Source organism: Phyllobates terribilis, unplaced genomic scaffold, assembly GCF_046119375.1.
Source record: "Phyllobates terribilis strain yellow unplaced genomic scaffold, ASM4611937v1 Scaffold_29__1_contigs__length_15306474, whole genome shotgun sequence".
Classification (NCBI taxonomy): domain Eukaryota; kingdom Metazoa; phylum Chordata; class Amphibia; order Anura; family Dendrobatidae; genus Phyllobates; species Phyllobates terribilis.
This window is the reverse complement of record NW_027362789.1, coordinates 7,953,600-7,977,702: the sequence shown is the minus strand read 5'-3', so window position 1 is coordinate 7,977,702 and position 24,103 is coordinate 7,953,600. Positions and strand designations below refer to the sequence as shown.

General features: G+C 43.2%; 1 pseudogene; it reads right to left on the bottom strand.

Annotated features, from left to right (window-relative positions):
- Window positions 1-1,159: 1,159 nt before the first annotated feature.
- Window positions 1,160-24,103, bottom strand: part of LOC141178697 (uncharacterized) — a 67,240-nt pseudogene continuing 44,296 nt past the window's right edge.

Sequence of the window (24,103 nt, the reverse complement as noted above, 5' to 3'; positions counted from 1 at the left end):
TAGAAATCATGAAGGGGCAAACACTTTTTACCCCACTCTATGGCTGAATTCTGTCACTTGTCATATGGTTTTTTGTCCTGAGGACGAAGTATGGTACTTCGTAATGCATAGACAGTAAAAAAACGCATAATATTCTAGTGTGGACCTGGATTTACTTTTATCTACCAGCAGTGCAGATTTTCCACTTTTCTTTACTTTCCACATACTACTGGTTTGGGAGACCAAATGCACGTCAGCAAGTACCGAAGTCATAACAACAGTCGGTATTGTAGAGCTTTGGGAAGCACTCATAGTACTAGAAAACTGACCCTGCAGCTGGGACTGTGAAGATCCTAGCTTCTGGTATTTCCTGGCCAGTTCCTGAACCATCTGTGTCATATTTTACACCTGATCACAGAGTGCACCAACTGGATCCATTGGTGCGGGAAAAAAGTATAGGTCATGCGTAATGTGGCGCTAGTCACAACTCATGGACAGGCTGTGAAGCAGGGTAGTCAAAAGTTCTGGGGTCAGATAGCAAGAGAACACATAGAAAACTAAAGTTAAAAGACAAAGCCGAAGTCAAGTCATGATCTGAGGTCAGAATACCAGGAAGATAGCTGATCAGGGCAAAGGGGCTAGACAAATGGATGGTCAGGACAAGTTCCAAAGTCAGACAGCAAAGGATTAACAGAGCACAAAAATACAAAGCACACTACTGAGCAGATGCTACATCTGGAAGAAGTTTGAGACTGACAGCTCAGCTAAGTAACTGGGTAATCACCTAGAATAGGAAACACCTGAAAGAAGCTCAGCACTAGTGTTGAGCGAATTTGTTGAGCATTTCAAATTCGTGTTCGTGTTCGGGGTTTCGGCTCGTTCGCGCCAAAAAAATCGGCATCCCTGATTTACCACACTGTCACACAGATAACATCAGCGTGGCAATTCAGGGATGTTCGTGGGTGGAGCCGATTTTTTTGGGTGCAATCCAGCCAGAACCCTGAACACGAACCCGAATTTGAAATGCCAAACAAATTCGCTCAACACTACTCGGCACCGACAGCTCAGCTTACAACTGCACCAGATTGAACAACTGAGCTGTCAATCACAGCGTCCAAGACACACTGAGCGTAGGAATTTTGACACTCTGATGTTTATTAAGCAGAAGTTTATTAAGAGTTCATTTCCATGTAAAACATTTCCCACATTAAGAACATGAAAAAGGCTTCTCCCCTGTGTGATTACTCTGGTGACTAAGAAGAGATGATTTCTTCACAAAGCATTTTCCACATTCTGAACAGGAAAAAGGCTTCTCCCCTGTGTGAGTTCTCTGGTGTCTAACAAGAGATGATTGCTGGTTAAAACATTTTCCACATTCTGAACAGGAAAAAGGCTTCTCCCCTGTGTGAGTTCTTTGGTGTATAATAAGATTCAGTTTATAGTTAAAACATTTCCCACACTCTGAACAGGAAAAAGGCTTCTCCCCTGTGTGAATTTTCTGGTGTGTAACAAGATTAGATTTCTGGTTAAAACATTTCCCACATTCTGAACATGAAAAAGGTTTCTCCCCTGTGTGGGTTCTCTGGTGCTTAACAAAATCTGATTTATTGTTAAAACATTTCACACATTCTGAACATGAAAAAGGCTTCTCCCCTGTGTGAGTTCTTTGGTGCATAATAAGATTTAGTTTATGGTTAAAACATTTCCCACATTCTGAACAGGAAAAAGGTTTCTCCCCTGTGTGAGTTCTCTGGTGTCTAACAAGAGATGATTTCGTGTTAAAACTTTTCTCACACATGAAACAAGAAAATCTATTCTCTGCTATGTGTATTTTTTGATGTTTAAGAGTAGACTTTTCGCGGGAAAAGCTATTTCCATATTCTGAAAGTGAAAATGGCTTCGTTGGAACAATTTGTTTTTTAATGCTTATTTTGTGACTTTGATTTTCCTTAGTAGTTGGTAATGAATCAGAAGATAGGACCTGTTTCATAGGATCAGATGACAGATCTTCATTGTTAAGGGATGATGGTATATTTGGAGTAATGTCATTCACTTCAATTGCATCCTGTGGGATCTCAAGATCATCTGATTTAAAAATTGAAGACGTCAGCTGTCCCTCTGATCTCCTGGTACAGTCACCTGTTAAGAATAAAGCCAATTATTATTTTTGAATAAAATATCCTTGAGTTTTATATTTTTGAGCATTTCTACTTAAACTGTAAAAATAAGAAGTTATGTAAAAAAAATTGAATTATTCACCAAGACAATGACAGTTCACACTCTAATAAAAAACCTCATTGGATGATTCAGTAGAGCGTGGTGTCCAACTGTTTGTTCATTCTTCCCCCAAAAATATGGAATAAAAAGCCACCAAACAATGTTATGTAGGCAAAAATAATACCAATAAAAACTTCTACTCATCTCACAAAAAAACAAGTCCCCACTCAGGTCCATCATCTGTCAGTGGAAAAACAGAGGTTTCCACATTATTAGTGGCTCAAAGACTCTAGAAATGCAACATGGCTTCCATAAACCAATCCAGCAATATCCGCTCTCCCAAAGTCAGATCTCCCCCTCACTTCTGAGCCTTGCAGTGTGCCCAAACCACATTTAGCATCCATGTATTTGGCATTACTATAGTGAGAAGAACTCACTTAATTTACGGTGTGTGTCTCCTGGAGCACAATCTGGGCACTATGTGTTGGGTAATAAAATGGCAAATGTACAAGATTCATTCTCCAACATCCACTGCGTGCTAATTTCCGGAAAGCGCCTGTGGAGTCAAAATAGTCCCTACTCCTATAGATTAAATTCACTGACGGGTTATAATCTCCAAAATGGAGTCGCTTTACGGGGATTTCTACTGCTCTGGTTTTCTGTTATTTTGTCATATTAAGGCTTCTGACAAAGTTGTGTCCGATTGTTTTCTGGGATCGGCTCCTGTGACGTCTGCTTCTGTCACCAACAGTGGTAGAAAACGCAGCACAACTGGACCAGGGTGCACGAGTAGGGTCCAAAACCGTATATAGTATAAGAGAAACCTCGGTACTCAGGTAATGGATTTTAGCAAATTAAATTTTAATTGCAGTCCACAGCAAAAATAACGTTTCGGTCTATACGACCTTCATCAGTGTACCACTTGCTGGGAATGAAATAGAGAAGGAGGGTGAGGACGCAGTGTCTCAGGCACGTGATTCCTTGGGACCAGAAGATAAGGAGAAATGACAGACAAGACCGCGGTATCCACTGCTGGTGTCTGGCGTGCACTAATGAAGGTCGAATAGCCCAAAACGTTATTTTTACTAAAATCCATTACCTGAGTGCCGAGGTTTCTCTTATGCTTCTGTCCCTAAGTGCCGCCTCATCCAATCTGCAGGCGGCGCTGGTGATGGAGGATACATCAGAATTAGAAGCTCTGGGCGGCGCAGGCTTTGTCCAGCCACTAAGATTAGGGTGCCTGGGACCAGTAGTACCATCCAGTCTGGCAGTATGGGTGTGTGTGCTGCCCAGCTGGAGTAATCTGCTTCCTGCTTCAGCCAATTAGAAAGCACTGCACCCTACTAAAGCTGGAAGCATATTGCCGGAAGCTGCCAGATACAGCCTTGTTCTCCTCTGGTTCAGTCCTCTGTGCTCAGCTCCCGGCTTGTGTATTTGTGTCCTGTTGTGATCCCGGCCCGTTTACGGACTACTCTTGTGTCTTCTGATTTTGTAGAAGTCCAGATTTATGTAGAGGGGTTAAAGGGTGATGGGCAAAACTGTGACTATAGACAATAACATCTCCTGAAATGATCAAACTTAACAGTCTTCTTCAGTAAAAAATAAGTAACTAGTGGTGAAACCTCTCTGGGGTAATTAGAGTATGGGGCTCGGTGGCTCTTGGCAATCTAAACTATCATAAGGGACAATATTTTCTATCAGATGAGTTTCAAGAAGAAATATTAGACGTTCAAAAATAACTTATTATAATAGTGCAGAGCTTAGATTAAATTTACATCTTGGGCATTTGGCAGTGGCAAGGAAGACCTTTTCTTTTAAGACTTACAGACTCACATAAGTGAGGCCGGCCGATCCCACCACAATCAAACTATCATACAGAATGGAGCTGTAAAAAAAGAAACAATATAAAAACATGTAACATCTCCAACAACAACGTATGTATGAAGGGAGAACTCCAACACTAAACCGGAGTCGCACTCATTCATGGTGGACCATTGGAGCTACTACGACTCCTGAGCAGAAGAGTAGAGAAAGTATTAGCGCCCCCATTTCAGGAGAGATTGTGCAGTAATCTGAATTCCTTAGGATCGAAAACAAAATGGAATGACGTGGAGTGAATCCATGAAACCAGGGCTCGAGCCATGCCAACACATCTCCTGCAGGCGTGAATAATTGTATATTACAGCCATCAGCCATGCACAGCTTAGAGATATATCATGGCACAGGTGTAATGTTTTCTGTGTAGTTTATCACAATCCTGTTTGAAGTTAGTTGGTTTGAAAAGAAATTGAAAAGTCAGGATAAAGGGAAACTCTGTTGTTATTGGACAGAAAGTCACACTTGTCCCTCACTGCACATTTAATGTTGTCTAAAATAAAAGTGAAGTTTGGCCAGAAAGACGGGACCTGGTCTTGTAGGGACCATATGAGGACATTCAGCAGCACAGAAGGGAGAGAAGGTAGATTCATCCAATAAGATATCAGGATTCTAGGAAGCCAACAGCATCATTACCCTCCGCTTTCTCTTCAAGTGATTTTCTCACTTGTCAGCACATTCTACATACGCTGTCATTTGGCTTTGTAGTTTACAGATCTGGGCCGGTAACGGTCAGCGTCTCCTAATCCCAGGGGGTAGGTGGATCCTCCAGATTGTAAGTCCTACAGAAAAGGTCTTTCACAATTACAAAAAGTATTGTGAACATTTTTGGATGGAGGAAAATGTTGTGGTCTAGCGGTAAAATAGTGATTACATGATTGTGATACGGCCGGACTACACCACCGATAAAGCAGCCACAGCCGGTGACTGAGAAGAATCTGTGACTTCTCTGCATTTAGTGGTCACTACTCACCTGGGCGGTCATATGTAGGAATCTCCTCTTTACACCGCTCATCACCCCTCACATATGTCTCTGTAGTATCAATATGGGTCAGATCTTCACCCTGAAACAAATATTGTAAAAGTCACAGACAGATATAATACTGGTGGATAAAACAAGACTGAGCACAAGACCTTCACAAACATCTACACATCATAGGGGAGATCTCATGACACCTTCTCTCCATCTACCTGATGATCCTGAGGAACATTGGGATCTTCTTGTTTACAGTCCTGTGGAAGAAGACGACGGGGACATCTCTCTGGAGTTGTCCTCTTACTGAATAGATCTGGAGGAAACACATACAGGGACTGAATTCATTCTTTACATACAGATAATTATAGGCTGTGTGTATTTAGTCCTGTCTATTACCTGGTGATGTGAGGGGCTGGGGAACCTCCATCATGACGTCCTTGTACAGATCTTTGAGTCCTTCTAAATACTCCCACTCCTCCATGGAAAAATAGACTGCGACATCCTGACACCTTATAGGAACCTGACACATACAATGATACCGTCATCCCCTCGATCCCTCCATAGCGTTACTGTATAATGTCCCAGCATTCCCAGCAATGTCACCTCTCCAGTCAGCAGCTCAATCATCTTGTAGGTGAGTTCTAGGATCTTCTGGTCATTGATGTCCTCATGTATCAGGGGGTGAGGTGGAGGTCCCGTGATTGGTCTCAGGGGTGTCACCCATCCCTCAGACACAGGGTCCTGACAGCACTCACTAGAGGTCTTCTTCACTACTGTGTAATCCTGGTTATGGAGAGACACATTAATAAATCTCACTACAGACATTTCCAGAGTCCTCACCTCTCCAGTTCTGTCCATCTGTTATTCCCATAGATAAGAATGATGTAATGTGACGTCATCAGAATCTCTCACCTCTCCAGTAAGCCGGAAGAGGATCTCTAGGGTGAGGTGTAATATCCTCTCCACCATCTTCTTTCTGTCTCTAGCCATTCTTCTCTAGGAAAATTATATAGATAAATTATTAGTATCTAATATTGTATCAGACGGTAATGGGCAAGCTGAAAAGATATATAGGAGAGATGCATGTATGTCATCCTATGGTATGTTATTTTATTATTGTATGTACTGGTTTCTTGTTTTGTAAAAAAAAAAAACCTAATGAAAAAATCTCAATAAAAATATATTGGATTAAAAAAAAAAAAAAAGAATAGCAAAAAGGCTTCTCCCCTGTGTGAGTTCTCGGGTGCTTAACCAAAGCTGATTTATGGTTAAAACATTTCCCACATTCTGAACATGAAAAAGGCTTCTCCCCTGTGTGAGTTCTCTGGTGATCAACAAAAACTGATTTCTGGTTAAAACATTTTCCACATTTGGAACAAAAAAATCTATTGTCCGCTGTGTGTAATTTTTGATGTTTAAGAATAGACTTTTCGAGGGTAAAACTATTCCCATTTTCTGAACGTGAAAATGATTTCTTTGCTTTAGGAGCAGTTCGTTTTTTAATGCTTATTTTATTTTGATTTTCCTTAGCAGTCGGTAATGAATCAGAAGACAGGACCTGTTTCTTAGGATCAGATGATTGATGTTTGCTGTGAAGGGATGATGGTATATCTGGAGTAATGGCATTCACTTCAATTGTATCCTGTGGGATCTCAAGATCGTCAGATTTAAAAATCTCCTGTCCCTCTGATCTTCTGGTACAGTCATCTGCCAAGAATAAAAAACAATTATTAATTTTGAATAAAATATCCTTGAAATTTATATTTTTGAACATTTCTACTTAAAATATCTAAACAAACACATCCCTGGGCTACATGCTAATCCAGGGAAATGAAGAGATATATGCTGCATTTTCAAGGTGCTGCAGCCAACAACCACAATTAAATCGCCGAAAAGGTGGCCGCATAAGGTCCAGGGGACTGCGCGTCGCCCGACAAGGCCCGAGGCTACTGGCTTGGGACACTGATTGACAGGCGCAGGACAGGAGGGCGAGAGCCAGCGCAGTGAGACAACCGGGAAAGGTACATAGAACGGGGTCCCGTGCAAGTGCTCCTGAAATACCTGAGAGTTTGCTGGCTCACTAACCCGGAGGACACAGGACGACGTGGGCGGTTATAATCCGGAAAGTGCAACCTGAGGAACTTAACAACTGTGAGTAAAATCTGAAGACTGCACCCCACTGTGTCCTTGAATAATTGCTGCGCCAGCACCAGCCCTGCACTACACAGCACCAACAAACATCTACCTCATAAAATCCCCATCTATTGCCCTGGAGCTAAGCTCTGCCTGTAGAGAGCTGAACCATCTCTGCTGCATCACCATAAGCTCCAGAGGATCTGCACCACAGCAGCGGCCCATATAGCCGCATACCACAGGTGGCGTCATGAACATTATCTCTAAAAACTTTATTCCCCTTTTACTTTTCCCCTTTAATTGATCACCCTGGGTCACGGACTGGGTCACCACCACCGTGACCTCCCCCAGCATCGACCAGGACGGCTACCTAGTACCCCACGGCCCAGGGGGCGCGTCACTTCCATAAACCAATCCAGCAATATCGGCACTCCCAAAGTCAGATCTCCCCCTCGCTTCTGAGCCTTGCAGTGTGCACAAACCACATTTAGCCTCCATGTATTTGACATTACTATAGTGAGAAGACCCCACTTAATTTATGGTGTGTGTCTCCTGGAGCACAATCTGGACACTATGTGTTGGGTAATAAAATGGCATATTTGCAATATTCACTCTCCAACATCCACTGCGTGATAATTTCTGGAAAGTGCCTGTGGAGCCAAAATAGTCACTACTCCTATAGATTAATTCACTGAGGGTTATAATTTCCAAAATTTAGTCACTTTATAGGGATTTCGTCCATTTTGTAATAATAGGGCTTCTGCAAATGGTGGGTCCCATCTCCTCTGGGATCTGCTCCTGGGACGTCTGCTTCTGTCACCAGGAGCCGCCTTATTCATCCTGCAGGCGGCGATAGTGATGGAAGAGACGTCAGAATCAGAAGCTCTGGGTGGTGCAGGTTCTGTCCAGCCACTAATATTAGGGTTGCTGGGACCAGTAGTACTATCCAGTCTGGCAGTATGGGTGTGTGTGCTGTCCAGCTGAAGTAATCTGCTCCCTGCTTCAGCCATTTGGAAAGCACTGCACCCTACTAAAGCTGGAAGCATATTGCCGGAAGCTGCCAGATACTGCCTTGTTCTCCTCTGGTTCAGTCCTCTGTGCTCAGCTCCCGGCTTGTGGATTTGTTTCCTGTTGTGACCTCGGCCAGTTTACTGACTACTGGTGTCTTCTGATTTTGTATTTCCTCTGCCCTCCTGGTTCTGACCCGGTTACCTTACTATTCATCTTGACGTTAAAGGGTGATGAGAAAGGCAGTCCCTGGGATCTGGAGTATATAGCGCCAAGCCTATTCGTGGTAGCCATCTTTTGAGCTGCCAGGTGACCATGAACATTTCCCCAATACATTGTGTCTGCGAACTATTCCACCAAGATCTGCATTCAAATAGCTAAATGTCGCTTCTCCCCTTCTTAACCTGCCATGTGCCCAGACAGTAGTGTACAACCGTATATAGGGGATTGTCAGATTCAAGAGAAGTTGGAAAATAATTTGTAAGGTCCATTTGTTTCCTATTATCCTTTGTGAAGAATTCCAGAGTTATCACCACATAAAGTGACACACGTCAGATTTGAAAAATGGGGCCTAATTAGGAACAAAAAACTGGCTGCAGGAAGAGGTTAAATTAGAGTATTTTGAGAACTAACTACTATAGTCAAAAACTGACTATAGACAATAACACATCTACAGAAATGATCAATCTCAATAGTCTTCATCAGTAAAAAATTAGTAACTAGTGGTGAAACCTCTCTGGGGTAATTAGAGTATGGGGCTCGGTGGTTCTTCGTAATCTAAACTATGATAAGGGCCAATATTTTCTGTCAGATGAGTTTCAAGATGAAATATTAGACATTGAAGGAGAACTTTTTATAATAGTGCAAAGATGAGGGGTCTTAAATTTAGACCTCGGGCATTGGGAAGAGGCAATGGAGACCTACTTTTAAAGACTACCAGGGAGTTACAGACTCACATAAGTGAGTCAGGCCGATCCCACCACAATAAAGGTATCATACAAAATGAACCTGGAAAAAAATACAGAATAAAAGATATGTTACATCCCAAACAACAACGTATGTATCAGGGGAGAGAACTTCAAACCTAAACCAGAGCCGCACTCATTTATGGTGGACCATTGGAGCTACTATGAGTCCTGACCAGAAGAGTAGAGAAAGTATTAGCGCCCCCATTTCAGGAAACATTGTGCAGTAATCTGAATTCCTTAGGATTGAAAATATAATGGAATTTATGACGTGGAGTGAATCCATGAAACCAGGGCTCGAGCCATGCCACCACATCTCCTGCAGGCGGGAATAAATGTATATTACAGCCATCAGCCACGCACAGCTTAGAGATATATCATGGCACAGGTGTAATGTTTTTTGTGTAGTTTATCACAATCCTGTTTGAAGTTAGTTGGTTTGAAAAGAAATTGAACACTCAGGATTAAGGGAAACTCTGTTGTTATTGTACAGAAATTCACACTTGGCCCTCACTGCACATTTAATGTTGTTGATCGTAAAAGTGAAGTTTGGCCAGAAAGACTGGACCTGGTCTTGTAGGGACCATATGAGGACATTCAGCAGCACAGAAGGGAGAGAAGGTAGATTCATCCAATAAGATATCAGGGATCTAGGAAGCCAACAGCATCATTACCCTCCGCTTTCTCTTACAGGCCCATCATAATATTTTTCTTCAAGTGATTTTCTCACTTGTCAGCACATTCTACGTACGCGGTCATTTGGCTTTGTAGTTTACAGATCTGGGCAGGTAACGGTCAGCGTCTCCTAATCCCAGGGGGTAGGTGGATCCTCCAGGTTGTAAGTTCTATAGAAAAGGTCATTTACAATTACACAAAGTAATGTGAACATTTTTGGATGGAGGAGAATGTTGTGATCTAGCGGTAAAATGGTGATCACACGATTGTGATACGGCCGGACTACACAACCGATAAAGCAGCCACAGCTGGTGACAGAGAAGAATCTGTGACTTCTCTGCATTTAGTGGTTACTACTCACCTGGGTAGTCATATGTAGGAATCTCCTCTTTACACCGCTCATCACCCCTCACATATGTCTTTGTAGTATTAATATGGGTCAGATCTTCACCCTGAAACAAATACTGTAAAAGTCACAGACAGATGGAGAAGTCCCATCTATGATCAGATCTAATCCTGACATCTCCACCGTTCTCATTACACTATGATTGTAGAAAATCAATTAGTTTATTTTAATAGATTACCTAATCAGTGTGAATCAATATACTGATGATGGAATAATCTATGTGTATGTATGTATGCAAATGTGTATATGCACATGGATTATGTTAATAGTTAATGAATATATAACTAACAGCTTCTGTTCTAATCTGTATACAAGAACAACTAAATGATTTCCTGGGAATGGCATATGCATGGGAATGGCTGATAACAGAAAGATTCATGTCGAGTTGGCAAAGATGGCGCTGAGAGGCGAACTCACTCCCTCCATCAGAATTCCTAAGGCGTTACTCAAACCAAGAGATACATAGATGAACGAATTATAGCGTGCCGAGTTATCAGAAAAGAGCAATAAATTTTTACTAATCCCACCTAGAAGGAGAATGCTATTTAACCCCATGTCTACCTAATAAAGTATGCCATTTTGCGTGGTTCAGTTTCTGAGTGAAGTTTTTGAACCAGATAAGCAGATTTGGTTAATTAGCTTCTCTGCATGCACTCAGACATCTTTAATTTGGAGGAGAGCAGTTACCTAGTGTATCTTAAATTGGTGTAACCTTCACAAATAGTGCCGTGACTCGGAATGTGTATGATGAAGATCATCATGATCAGTGTGTGACACAACTTAGAGCTACAATCAACAATATTCTGAACTATGTTGGAACAAGGAACCTTACTTCTATTGCTCTTCCTGCTATAAGTTATGGAATGTATGGATTTCCTATGCAAGCCTGTGCCCAAGCAATAGTCCAAGCTATACCGGAGTATAGAAGATTAAGGCTATGTGCCCACGATGCAGAAATGAAGCAGAAAATTTCTGCAGCATTTCTGCATCTCCCTGGCAGAAAAAAACGCATGCAGATTGTGCATGCGTTTTTCCTGCAGAATACATGCGGATCCACATGCGGGTTCACATGCGTTTCCGCATGCAGATTGACAAGCACTTTCCAGGCGATAGCATCACTTGGAACGTGCTTGACAACTAGGTCACACTGTATAAATCCATGCAAACAGCATGGATTTATACAGTGTGAACCGTAAAAATTAAAACAAATAAAGCTATACTCACCCCCGAGGCCCCTGTGTGCTGCAGCGCTCGTTCCTGTCTGGTTCCCGGCTGCCGGCATATCGCGAGACACAGCGGTGAAGGGCCTGCGGTCACATGACTGTGACGTCACCGAAGGTCCTTCAGGGCTGCTGGCATTCAGAGAGAAGACGCCGGACAGGTGAGTATAAACTTTATTTGTTATTTTATTCTTTTTTTACAGGTACAATGGTACCCAGGTCTGGATGAGAGTCTCCTCTCCTCCAGAACTGGGTACCATCCGCACATAGAGACGCATAGAAGCCGCTTGTAAAAATGTACAGTCGCAGTTTCTGTGCGTCTCAATGCAAGTCAATGGCGGGAGTTCCGCTGCACTTCCGCAAAATTAAATGACATGCTGCGGATTTTTGTACGCAGCATAAACGCTGCGGAAAAATCCGCAGCATGAGCATAGAACATGCGGAATCCCCTTGGGGACCATGGGGTGCGGATTACCTAGCGTTTTACAAGCGTTTCCGCTGCTTGAAAAACGCTACGTGGGCACACAGCCTAACTATGTTAGAGGAGATAAGACTAATCAGCAATTACTATCATACATCTCAAATTCTCACCCGAGCTGTGGAAAGTGCCACAGCTAGATCAGACTCACTCAGCCGCCAGATGACCTCACAAGATAACCTGAATGAACTATTTCCTAGACAAACAAGCCCACCTCCTGCTATAAGAAAGGAGCATTAATTCCCTGTGTTTCTCCAGCTAACACTCCATTGTTTCCAGTGAAGAAAAACTGCAAGAGGAGAACCGGATAAATTCAGGATGGTGCAAGATCTGAGAGCTGTGAGTGCAGTTACAATCCTGGAGACTCCAGTGGTGCCAAATCCACATATATTACTCAGTGAAATTCCCCCCGAGGCAACGCATTTTACAGTAATCGACTTGGCAAACGCCTTCTTCAGTGTGCCTCTGTATCCAGACTGTCGGTATCTTTTTGATTTTACGCACAGAGGAGTACAGTACACCTGGACCGTTATGCCTCAAGGAGCTCAGAACTCTCCTCATCACTTCACACTGGCCTAAACTACCTGTCTCCAACCCTGGAAGAGTGAGAACCCTGAAGTCACATTGATACAATATGTCGATGATCTACTACTCTGTTGTCCAGACGACCAAACTTGCCACAGGTTCAGCTATTCTTTGCTCCAATTTCTGGCCACCATCGAATGCAAAGTTACTACAGCTACAGCTACAGAACTCCTCCACAGAACAGCAGATGTTGTACTTGGCCATCCTACAACTATACTGGCCCCTCATGATTTGCAAGCTATCCTTGCACAAACCCAGCACAACCATCTATCTATGCAACGTCGTGTCAGAATCCAATGTGAGCCCCTTTTACCAGAAAATATAGCTCTTCGGCAATGTACTGTCTTGAACCCCTCCACTCATGCTTCCTCTGTCAAGGGGGGGCTGCCCTGAAGACTTAGGGGGGTCCTCAGAAGACCATGAATACCCTGATTCGAGTGACCATGATTGCCTTGAGGTCATGAAGGCAGAAACTTCTCACCTACCTACTGTCTCTGAGCAGCCACTGCCTGAAGCGGATCTGATACTGTATACTGACGGGTCCAGATACGCAGATGAATATGGAACGTACCATACCGGATATGCGGTGGTGTCCCCACCAACGGTTATTTCTGCTGGACCACTGCCATCTTATATGTCAATTCAAGAGGCCGAACTGTATGCTCTGACCGAAGCCTGCAAGTGCGCAGAGAGTCGAGTGGTCAATATCTACATGGACTCGAGGTACGGATTCGGGATTGCCCATGACTTTGGCCTGATATGGGCCCTGAGGGGCTACAAGACAGCCAGTGGAGCTCCAATCCGGAATGCAGCGGCAGTGAGAAGTCTGCTAGAAGCTCTGAAGTTACCTAGGCAAGTGGCTGTGATCAAAATTAAGGCTCATGGGAAACTGAATTCAGAGGAAGCCAAGGGCTGACATTACAGCAAAAGCAGCAGCTATGGAACCAATATTTCCAGAGGAAGCAGAGGTGTCGGGTGGTACGGAGGTGTTTGTGCTCACCAGAAGTCAGAGACAACAAGGAGATGAGGAAGAAACGGGAATGAGAAATTTGGGGTTGGAAGATGAAGAGGAGCAAAGACTGGAAGAGAATCTGACACACAGGACTTACGTGGACTGGCAGAATGCGGTAACGGAAGAAGGAAAACAAAACAAAATTCTTAAAGCCAGTAAAGAATTTTCACTTCCATGGCCGGAGGTGCTGCCTATTGCCCTATACTCAGTCCAAAATACCCCGAGACAACCCACAGGGCTCACATCATACGAGATCTTGTATGGTGGGCCACCTAGAATGGGTCGATATTACCCACAGCAGCTTAGTTCAGGGAATGATAAGCTTGTGAATTTTGTTGTCAGACTTGCTAAAGAGTTAAAACTAACACATGCTACAGTGTACTCTTCTATTCCAGACTCAGATCTTGAATCAGGTACTCACAGTATCCAGCCTGGAGATTTTGTCTGGATAAAGAATCACGTGCGAGGCACACTGGATGCCAGATTTGAAGGGCCCTACCAAGCACTACTTACATCCCCTACGGCTGTGAAGGTCGAAGGCCAAACATCATGGGTCCACACATCCCATTGCAAGAAGGCGGTCTCAGACCCACAACCCTGATGTTCCTTTGTCTGATGACAGTAGCTTGGGGGGGAAGCCTTTGTTACGGTAACACGTGCATTCCAAACAATTATTACTAAAGAGAATGATATTCCAGTTTTCTGGTACAACACTTCCTTGAATGTGGTGACATGAAGATTAGGATTAGATTGGAGGGCAAATAGACTGGGGAATGTGCCATAACTAAAGCAATAATGTCTGTTTACCTTATATCTGAGTCCCAGGAATCCAAAGAGGAAATAAAGGCTGTGTTTGCAGGTACATACAGGGCCAAGAGAGAAGTTAACCCCAAAGGCAGTTTTGATCCATATATATATATATATATATATATATATATATATATATATATATATATATATATAATGTTCTCGGGGTTCTTAGGGGGGTGCCAGACGAATTCAAGGCCTGAGACCAAGTGAAGGTGGGATTTGAGTCCATAATACCCATAATAACCATTAACAAGAACGTAGATTGGATACATTACATATATTATAACCAACAAAGATTTGTCAATTACACCAAAGATGCCTTATAAGGGATAGCTGACCAACTAGCACCCACATCTACCATGGCCTTCCAAAACAGAATAGCTCTGGATATGTTATTGCAGAAAAAGGAGCGGTATGCAAAATGATAGGTGACCATTGTTGTACGTATATCCCAGACAATACCGGCCCCACAGGGAAAGTTACTAAGGCTCTCAAAATCTATGAACAAACAGTTCCCCTTAGAACAAAAGTGTTGTACCAGAGAGAATACCGGAAGTAAATGAGTTTGTAAAGTTAATATCCATATTTCTGTGTTAGGGGTGACCGGCGATTACACAGTCACTAGATCTTTTAGGGTCTCCACCCCTTTCCTGTAGGTCTTCGTACGAGTTAGATTTAGGAACGTCGGTGGGTCCGGCTAAAAGGGATGGGCCGCCCGTCACATCGTAGGGTTCCAGAATAGCCTTAACATAGGGTCAATTTCTTCTCCCCCTCTGATTTTTAGCATATGGATATTAAAAGCAAATAATTGATTTTAGGGGGGCTTGTCAAGGTTAAATATATATATTATAGAAAATCAATTAGTTTCTTTTAATAGATTACCTAATCAGTGTGAATCAATATAGCGATGATGAAATAATCTATGTGTATGTATGTATGCAAATGTGTATATGCACATGGATTATATTAATAGTTAATGAATATATAACTAACAGCTTCTGTTCTAATCTGTAGACAAGAACAACTAAATGATTTCCTGGGAATGACATATGCATGTGCATGGCTGATAACAGAGAGATTCATGTCGAGTTGGCAAAGATGGCGCTGAGAGACGAACTCACCCCCTCCATCGGAATTCCTAAGGCATTAATCAAACCAAGAGATACATAGATGAATGAATTATAGCGTGCCAAGTTATCAGAAAAGAGCAATAAATTTTACTAATCCCATCTAGAAGGAGAATGCTATTTAACCCCATGTCTACGTAATAAAGTATGCCATTTGGCGTGGTTCAGTTTCTGAGTGAAGTTTTTCAACCAGATTAGCAGATTTGGTTAATTAGCTTCTCTGCATGCACTCAGACATCTTTAATTTGGAGGAGAGCAGTTACCTAGTGTATCTTAAATTGGTGTAACCTTTACCGTATAAGACATATAATACTGGTGGATAAAACAAGACTGAACACAAGACCTTCACAGCCGTCTACACATCATAGGGGATATCTCATGACACCTTCTCTCCATCTACCTGATGATCCTGAGAAACATTGGGATCTTCTTGTTTACAGTCCTGTGGAAGAAGAGGATGGGGACATCTCTCTGGTGTTGTCCTCTTACTGGATAGATCTGGAGGAAACACATACAGGGACTGAATTCATTCTTTACATACAAATATTTATAGGCCGTGTGTATTTAGTCCTGTCTATTACCTGGTGATGTGAGGGGCTCGGGAATCTCCATCATGATGTCCTTGTACAGATCTTTGTGTCCTTCTATATACTCCCACTCCTCCATGGAGAAATAGACAGCCACATCCTGACACCTTATAGGAACCTGACGCATACAATGATATCGTCATCCCCCGATCCCTTCATAGCATTACAGTATAATGTCCCAGCATTCCAAATAGTGTCACCTCTCCAATCAGCAGCTCAATCATCTTGAAGGTGAGTTCTAGGATCTTCTAGTCATTGATGTCCTCCTGTATCAGGGGGTGAGACTGAGGTCCTGTAATTGGGCACAGGGGTCTTCCCCTTCTCTCAGACACAGGGTCCTGACAGCGCTCACTAGAGGTCTTCTTCACTACTGTGTAACCCTAGTTATGGAGAGAAACATTAATAAATCTCACTCCAGACATTTCCAGAGTCCTCACCTCTCCAGTTCTGTCCATCTGTTATTCCCATAGATAAGAATGATGTAATGTGACGTCATCAGAATCTCTCACCTCTCCAGTAAGCCGAAAGAGGATCTCAAGGGTGAGGTGTAATATCCTCTCCGCCATCTTGTCTCTGTCCATATCCATCATTGATAGGTGATTCAGAAAAATTCTCTTAATATAGAAGATCTTCACTGAGAGGATCTGATATTGTAGAGACCTGAATGAGAAGAAGAGCCGATGTAACATCATAAAGAATTCTGTGTATTAATACAATTACTGGAGACAATAAGGGAAATATATCAGGAGATAGAATGCGTAGATGTTGTATTCTCTAGTCTTTTATGGATTGGAACACAAGTTGAATTGCTGACTTAGGCTATGTGCCCACGATGCAGAAATGCTCAGGATTTTTTCCTGAGCATGTCCTGCCAAAGACATGTGGATGTGAAGCGTTCTTCACATGCATTTCCGTATGAGGGTTGACAACCGCTTTCCAAGCGATTTTAGCATCACTTGGAAAGTGCTTGACAACTTGGTTACAGTATATAAATCCATACAACAGACATGGATTTATATAGTGTAACCCCCAAAGAATGTCAAAAAATAAATATATACTTACACTCCGATGGCCCCCGCAGTCTTGCTTCGCTCCGTCGTGGCTGCCGGCAACTGGCGGTGCACTGTACTGAAGGACCTGCTGTCACATGACTATGACGTCAGCGCAGGTCCTACAGTTCATCGCGAGATGCCGGCAAAGGAGGACGAGCGTAGTGCGGGCCGCCAGAAGGTAAGTATAATCTTTATTTTTTATTTTATTCTTTTTTTTACATGTTCTATGGTACCCAGGTCCGGAGGAGAGTTTCCTCTCCTCCACACCTGGGTACCATCCGCACATTAGAATGCATGGAAGACGCATCTACAGATGTAGTAATGTGTAATCCATGCGTTCCAATGCTAGTCAATGGCGGTGAAAATGCATTTTTTTCCACAATGATAACCCGTAGCGGAAATTTCCGCAGCATGTGCACACCACATGCGGATTATCATTGGGGAACATGGCAGGCCTTCTACCATGCATTTTTTAAGCGTTTCTGAAGCGTTTTTGCTGCGGTGGAAACGCTTAAAAAACGCATCGTGGGCACACAGCCTTAGACATCTCCTCCGTACTTCCAATCACTGGCTAATTTGGCCACTGCTTCAGTAAGAATCACCCAGAAACCCAAGCAGCAATGGTATTTTTATTATTTTACAACATTCTGCTTTTGTCCCTGACGTACTAATAAAACCTATATATTTTAGGCCACAGACAACAAGCAGTTTCTTCCTCGGAGTCTGCAGCTGAATACGTTTCTTATAGACTCATCTTCCATAACGCTAATTCTCATCATATACATTACACGTGACATGAGAAATAACAACTTCATGATGAGGACGACATCTTCATCTTCTAATACGGCTCTAGAAACAAAGTTGGCCAGAGTCCGTCACTAACTACATCATCACCGACTGTCTGTATGAATGTTTCCCGTCTTTCCCAGGTTGTAATCTTTTATCACGTTACATCTCATTTATAAGAGCTTGTTTGTAAGAACACCAAGACAGGAGTTATTTGATGCTAATGTCTCCTTGTACAGTGTTTTTTTTTCATGGATATTATGTTTCTTTTAGCATTTTTATGTAGGCTTCCATATATTACATGAAAAACACCAAAAAAAGAAAACCAAGTGTTAAAACATAAAATAAAATTGGGGATGGCGGCACTGTGGGATCATTATACTGTAAGTGAGGGGGATGGTGGTAATGTGGGAATATTATATTGTATGTGGGAAGATGGCGGGACTGTGACATTATACTGTATGTGGGAAGATTGCGGGACTGTGGGAACATTATACTGTATGTGGGAAGATGGCGGTACTGTGAACATTATACAGTGTGGGGAAATAGAGGTACTATGAGAGGATTAATGACCGCAGTCGCTCCTGTGACCGGGCCCAGCCAACACCAACCCCTGCTTCAGCAGGATGTGTGTTCTCGGACTGACATTCAGCTTAGTGCCACAATACACGCTGCCGACCAATCAGAGGCCTGCAGCTGACATCGGCATGTACGTCATTAGGGGCGCATGGAAGTAACATCATGCTCTCCTGTCGCTTCCAGCTGAAGTCAGCGGCAGCTCCAGAAAAAGACACCGCGCGGCGAGGGAGCGGAGAGAAGGTGAATATAATGTTATTGTTTTTTTAAATCAGCGAGTACACGGTGCCCTTGGCCATACTACTACATGTAAGAGTATGGACTGTGCATTATACTACTACATGTAAGAGTATGAGCTGTGCATTATACTGCATGGATGACTGTGGGCTGTACATTATACTACATGTATGAGTATGGGCTGTGCATTATACTACATGTATGACTGTGGGCTGTGCATTATACTACATGTGTGGATTATGGGCTGTGCATTATACTACATGGATGACTGTGGGCTGTGCATTATACTACATGTTTGGATTATGGGCTGTGCATTATACTAAATGTATGGACTGTGGGCTGTGCATTATACTACATGTGTGGATTATGGGCTGGGCATTATACTACATGGATGACTGTGGGCTGTGCATTATACTACATGTTTGGATTATGGGCTGTGCATTATACTAAATGTACGGACTATGGGCTGTGCATTATACTACATGTGTGGATTATGGGCTGTGCATTATACTACATGGATGACTGTGGGCTGTGCATTATACTGCATGGATGACTGTGGGCTGTACATTATACTACATGTATGAGTATGGGCTGTGCATTATACTACATGTATGACTGTGGGCTGTGCATTATACTACATGTGTGGATTATGGGCTGTGCATTATACTACATGTTTGGATTATGGGCTGTGCATTATACTAAATGTATGGACTGTGGGCTGTGCATTATACTACATGTATGACTATGGGCTGGGCATTATACTACATGGATGACGGTGGGCTGGGCATTATACTACATGGATGACGGTGGGCTGGGCATTATACTACATGTATGGACTGTGGGCTGTGCATTATACTACATGTATGACTATGGGCTGGGCATTATACTACATGGATGACGGTGGGCTGGGCATTATACTACATGTATGACTATGGGCTGTGCATTATACTACATGTATGACTATGGGTGGACCATTATACTAAATGTGTGGACTATGGGCTGTGCATTACACTACATGTATGGGCTGTGCATTATACTACATGTATGGACTATGGGCTGTGCATATACTACATGGATGACTATGGGCAGTGCATTATACTACATGTATGACTGGGGGCTGTGCATTATACTACATGTATGACTGTGGGCTGTGCATTATACTACATGTGTGGATTATGGGCTGGGCATTATACTACATGGATGACTGGGCTGTGCATTATACTACATGTATAACTGTGGGCTGTGCATTATACTACATGTATGACTATGGGCTGGGCATTATACTACATGGATGACGGTGGGCTGGGCATTATACTACATGGATGACTATGGGCTGTGCATTATACTACATGTATGGACTGTGGGCTGTGCATTATACTACATGTATGACTATGGGCTGTGCATTATACTACATGGATGACGGTGGGCTGGGCATTATACTGTATGGAGGATTATGGGGAGTGCATTATACTACATGTATGGACTGTGGGCTGTGCATTATACTACATGTATGACTATGGGCTGGGCATTATACTACATGGATGACGGTGGGCTGGGCATTATACTACATGTATGACTATGGGCTGTGCATTATACTACATGTATGACTATGGGTGGACCATTATACTAAATGTGTGGACTATGGGCTGTGCATTACACTACATGTATGGGCTGTGCATTATACTACATGTATGGACTATGGGCTGTGCATATACTACATGGATGACTATGGGCAGTGCATTATACTACATGTATGGACTATGGGTTGTGCATTATACTACATGGATGACTATGGGTTGTGCATTATACTACATGGATGACTATGGGCTGTGCATTATGCTACATGTGCGGACTATGGGCTGTGGATTATACTACATGTACGGACTATGGGCTGTGCATTATACTACATGTACGGACTATGGGCTGTGCATTATACTACATGTACGGACTATGGGCTGTGCATTATACTACATGTACGGACTATGGGCTGTGCATTATACTACATGTACGGACTATGGGCTGTGCATTATACTACATGTACGGACTATGGGCTGTGCATTATACTACATGTACGGACTATGGGCTGTGCATTATACTACATGTACGGACTATGGGCTGTGCATTATACTACATGTACGGACTATGGGCTGTGCATTATACTACATGTACGGACTATGGGCTGTGCATTACACTACATGTACGGACTATGGGCTGTGCATTATACTACATGTACGGACTATGGGCTGTGCATTATACTACATGCAAGGACCATGGGGTGTGTATTATGCGACATGTACGGACAACGGGCTGTGCATTATACTACATATATGGACTATGGGCTGTGCAATATACCACATGGATGACTATGGGCTGTGCATTATACTGTATGGAGGATTATGGGGAGTGCATTATATCGTGCATTGTGAAAGTATTTGGCCCCCTTGAACTTTTCTACCTTTTGCCACATTTCTGGCTTCAAACAAAGATATAAAATTCTATTTTTGGGGGGAAGAATCAACAACAAGTGGGACACAATCGTGAAGTGGAATGAAATTTATTGGATATTTTAAACTTTTAAAAAAAAATAAAAACTGAAAAGTGGGGCGTGCAATATTATTCGGCCCCCTTGAGTTAATACTTAGTAGCGCCACCTTTTGCTGTGATTACAGCTGGAAGTTGCTTGGGGTATGTCTCTATCAGTTTTGCACATCGAGAGGCTGAAATTCTTGCCTATTCTTCTTTGCAAAACAGCTCGAGCTCATTGAGGTTGGATGGAGAGCGTTTGTGAACAGCAGTTTTCAGCTCTTTCCACAGATTCTTGATTGGATTCAGGTCTGGACTTTGACTTGGCCATTCTAACACCTGGATACGTATATTTTTGAACAAATCCATTGTAGGTTTCGCTTTATGTTTGGGATCATTGTCTATTTGGAAGATAAATCTCTGTCCCAGTCTCAGGTCTCCAACAGGTTTTCATCCAGAATGGTCCTGTTTTTGGCTCCGTCCATCTTCCCATCAATTTTAACCATCTTCCCTGTCCCTGCTGAAGAAAAGCAGGCCCAAACCATGATGCTGCCACCACCATGTTTGACAGTGGGGATGGTGTTTTGAGGGTGATGAGCTGTGTTGCTTTTACGCCAAACATATCGTTTTGCATTGTGGCCAAAAAGTTTGATTTTGGTTTCAGCTGACCAGAGCACCTTATTCCACATGTTTGGTGATTCTCCCAGGTGGCAGGTGGCAAACTTCAAACAAGACTTTTTATGGATATGTGGCACCCCTGCGGGTTCAGTCGCCACAGAGGTACTGCATCTCACCGAGAGGTGTAGTATCTCACTCTCAGGTAACGATGGAGTACTGCCCGGAACCCACACACTAGCATGCATTACACTCCACTTCAGAGGGCAGGGCGAGATTGCTCCTAAAGGAGAGCACAGTCCCTGGTCCCTAACTGGAGGGCAGAACAATGTAGTGGGTGTGGGTGGAGGAAGAAGATCAGGGGAGCACTTCAGGAGTAGTATAAAAAGGGATGGAACCATCTAGAAGGGGTTGAGTCAGAGAAGACAGTGAGAGGAGAAGTAGTGGGAGCAGGAGCTCCGCAGGAGCTCTGCTCAGGAGGAGCGCGCCTGAGTGAGAGAGGCCCAGGAGTGGAGACTGACTGAACAGAGAGGAGAGGAGCAGGAAAGAAGGCTCCAAGAAGGAAAGAGGGGATCCTAGGGGTACAGGAAGTGCTGGAGGCCACCCGTACGCCCGAATCTACCAGGACGTGGAGGGATCAAGCCGCAGAGGAGACCGGCCCCTAACTAGTCGGAATTGCCATATTCAGCTAGAAACCGGAGGCTTCTACATACATTTTCAGGGTGCAGTTGCCACAGCCACAATTAATCGCCAAAAAGGTAGCCACACAGGATACAGGGAACTCCAGGTTGCCCGCTAAGATCTGAGGTTACCGGCTTGGCACACTGTTTGCGAGGCGCAGGGCAGGAGGGTGAGAGCCAGCGCAGGAAGATGACTGAGAAAGGCACACAGAAAGGGGTCCCGTTAAGTGCTCTTGAATTACCTAAGGGATTGCTGAACCCCTCCCATGGTGAATGCAGGACGACTTGGGTGGTTATAATCTGCAGTTGTAACCAGGAGCAACGTGATAAGCGTGAGTAAACCTTGAAGACTGCACCCCACTGTCTCTGTGAATTATTGCTGCGCCATCATCCCCTGCACCACACTGCACAACAACATCTACCTCATCTATAGTCACCACAGCAAGGCCCTGGAGCTTAGCTCTACCTGTGGAGAGCTGAACCAGCTCTGCTGCATTACCAACAGCTCCAGAGGACCTGCTCCATACAGTCGCATACCACAGGTGGCGTCACGAACATTAAAATATCAGCAAAGGGATATAAACCACAAGTATTCAATAGAACGACGAGCAAAAAGTGGCAAAGTGTAATATAAAAATTAACTTTTATTTATCTATTTAAAAATAGTAGTGAATAAATCGAATTAGTATAAAACTCATATAAGAAAGAAGCGATAGCAAGTCTTGCAAACGGTACTTAGCCGCCTATAAAAAAGAAAAATCTGTGGAACTGGTAACACTCCTAGTATAGTTCCTTCTGACACAGGAACCTAACGGACCACAGGTGTGTAACACTATAGACCACCACCTCAATTCCAAATAAGTTGTTCTGGTCCAAACTAAAGAGAAGACTGTCATACAATAAATGTTTCTTTAAATATACAACAAAGCATATTGAACAGACAGGTATACATCAAGAATCTCCTACACCCATGACTTTAATTCAGAAATGGGTGAGGAAAAGAGGAAGATAGACCAATTGTAATGTAGAGTCTAGATGTGACATAAAATACCTGGTGAATAATTAATATATAGAACAATCTCACCGTTAGAATGTCAGTATCATCGCTGTTGACTCATATCTATGCAATTCTAAGGAGAACCCTTTGGAAGTGGCAATATCCAGTAGAGTGCAGGACTCATTTCCTCTGGAAGGACTCAGACCAACAGGGTGAGGGGTGCTCTCCCGACGCGTTTCCTCATGTTACTGATTCATCAGGGGAGAGAGCAGTAGTACTAATGGGTCTATCAGCCCGAATAATGACAACATTTCCGCCTTTGTCAGAAGGTTTTATGACTATGTATAAAGTCTTCACCTACATGTTCCAACTGATCTACGTGTGAGAGTATTGTGCCTCGGGAACTGATTAATCATTTCCTCTGTACCCCTCCCTGATCCTTGAACCCCGTGACAAACCGTTTTTTTCCCACTCTACCTAGGGCGCTGCATGATGTTTCCATTTTAAATCATCCCGTAAGCCGAATTATCCTAATGGTGACCTGATGGACCCGGGCAAATAGTATATTTACCTGATATTCCGCA